Here is a 2,199-nt window from a genome sequence, read left to right on the forward strand (position 1 = left end):
ACACCACACGAATACAACTATCTTATTCCGACTCGCTTGTTTCTTCTTCTTCGGTTTTGGTTCGTTTTGCCAAGTTTCTAGGGATATATGATGTTCCCCTAATACGAGCTGTCGTTTTCCACATTGGTTTAGAAAAACCTGGTGGTTTAGAGGTTACCGGGTCATTGTTACAACTTAAGGACTTCGGGGGTTGATGATACATATAAAGTTCATCGGGGTTGGAATTAGATTTCTCTATTTTTATGCCCTTTCCCTTATTATTTTCTTTTGCCTTTTTAAATTCAGTTGGGGTAATTTCTATAACATCATCGGAATTCTCGTCGGAATCCGATTCATCGGAGAATTGGTAATCCTCCCAATATTTTGCTTCCTTGGCGGAAACACCATTGACCATAATTAACCTTGGTCGGTTGGTTGAGGATTTTCTTTTACTTAACCGTTTTATTATTTCCCCCACCGGTTCTATTTCTTCATCCGGTTCCGATTCTTCTTTCGGTTCCGATTCTTCTTCCGGTTCCGACTCTTCTTCCGGTTCCTCTTCGGGAACTTGTGAATCAGTCCACGAATCCTTCCAATTTACATTTGACTCTTCATTATTATTAGGTGAGTCAATGGGACTTGTTCTAGAGGTAGACATCTATCACATAATATCAAACGCGTTAAGAGATTAATATATCACATAATATTCACATGTTAAAAATATATAGTTTCCAACAAAATTTGTTAAGCAATCATTTTTCAAGTAAACACGGTTGAAGTCCAGACTCACTAATGCATCCTAACAAACTCGATAAGACACACTAATGCAAAATTCTGGTTCTCTAAGACCAACACTCGGATACCAACTGAAATGTCCCGTTCTTATTGATTTAAAAACGTTCCATATTAATTGATTTCGTTGCGAGGTTTTGACCTCTATATGAGACGTTTTTCAAACACTGCATTCATTTTAAAACAAACCATAACCTTTATTTCATCAATAAAGGTTTAAAAAGCTTTACGTAGATTATCAAATAATGATAATCTAAAATATCCTGTTTACACACGACCATTACATAATGGTTTACAATACAAATATGTTACAACAAAATAAGTTTCTTGAATGCAGTTTTTACATAATATCATACAAGCATGGACTCCAAATCTCGTCCTTATTTAAGTATGCGACAGCGGAAGCTCTTAATAATCACTTGAGAATAAACATGCTTAAAACGTCAACAAAATGTTGGTGAGTTATAGGTTTAACCTATATATATCAAATCATAATAATAGACCACAAGATTTCATATTTCAATACACATCCCATACATAGAGATAAAAAATCATTCATATGGTGAACACCTGGTAACCGACATTAACAAGATGCATATATAAGAATATCCCCATCATTCCGGGACACCCTTCGGATATGATATAAATTTCGAAGTACTAAAGCATCCGGTACTTTGGATGGAGTTTGTTAGGCCCAATAGATCTATCTTTAGGATTCGCGTCAATTAGGGTGTCCGTTCCCTAATTCTTAGATTACCAGACTTAATAAAAAGGGGCATATTCGATTTCGATAATTCAACCATAGAATGTAGTTTCACGTACTTGTGTCTATTTTGTAAATCATTTATAAAACCTGCATGTATTCTCATCCCAAAAATATTAGATTTTAAAAGTGGGACTATAACTCACTTTCACAGATTTTTACTTCGTTGGGAAGTAAGACTTGGCCACTGGTTGATTCACGAACCTATAACAATATATACATATATATCAAAGTATGTTCAAAATATATTTACAACACTTTTAATATATTTTGATGTTTTAAGTTTATTAAGTCAGCTGTCCTCGTTAGTAACCTACAACTAGTTGTCCACAGTTAGATGTACAGAAATAAATCGATAAATATTATCTTGAATCAATCCACGACCCAGTGTATACATATCTCAGTATTGATCAAAACTCAAACTATATATATTTTGGAATCAACCTCAACCCTGTATAGCTAACTCCAATATTCACATATAGAGTGTCTATGGTTGTTCCGAAATATATATAGATGTGTCGACATGATAGGTCGAAACATTGTATACTTGTCTATGGTATCTCAAGATTACATAATATACAATACAAGTTGATTAAGTTATGGTTGGAATAGATTTGTTACCAATTTTCACGTAGCTAAAATGAGAAAAATTATCCAATCTTGTT

The sequence above is a fragment of the Rutidosis leptorrhynchoides genome, chromosome 3, assembly GCF_046630445.1.
Source record: "Rutidosis leptorrhynchoides isolate AG116_Rl617_1_P2 chromosome 3, CSIRO_AGI_Rlap_v1, whole genome shotgun sequence".
Taxonomy (NCBI): domain Eukaryota; kingdom Viridiplantae; phylum Streptophyta; class Magnoliopsida; order Asterales; family Asteraceae; genus Rutidosis; species Rutidosis leptorrhynchoides.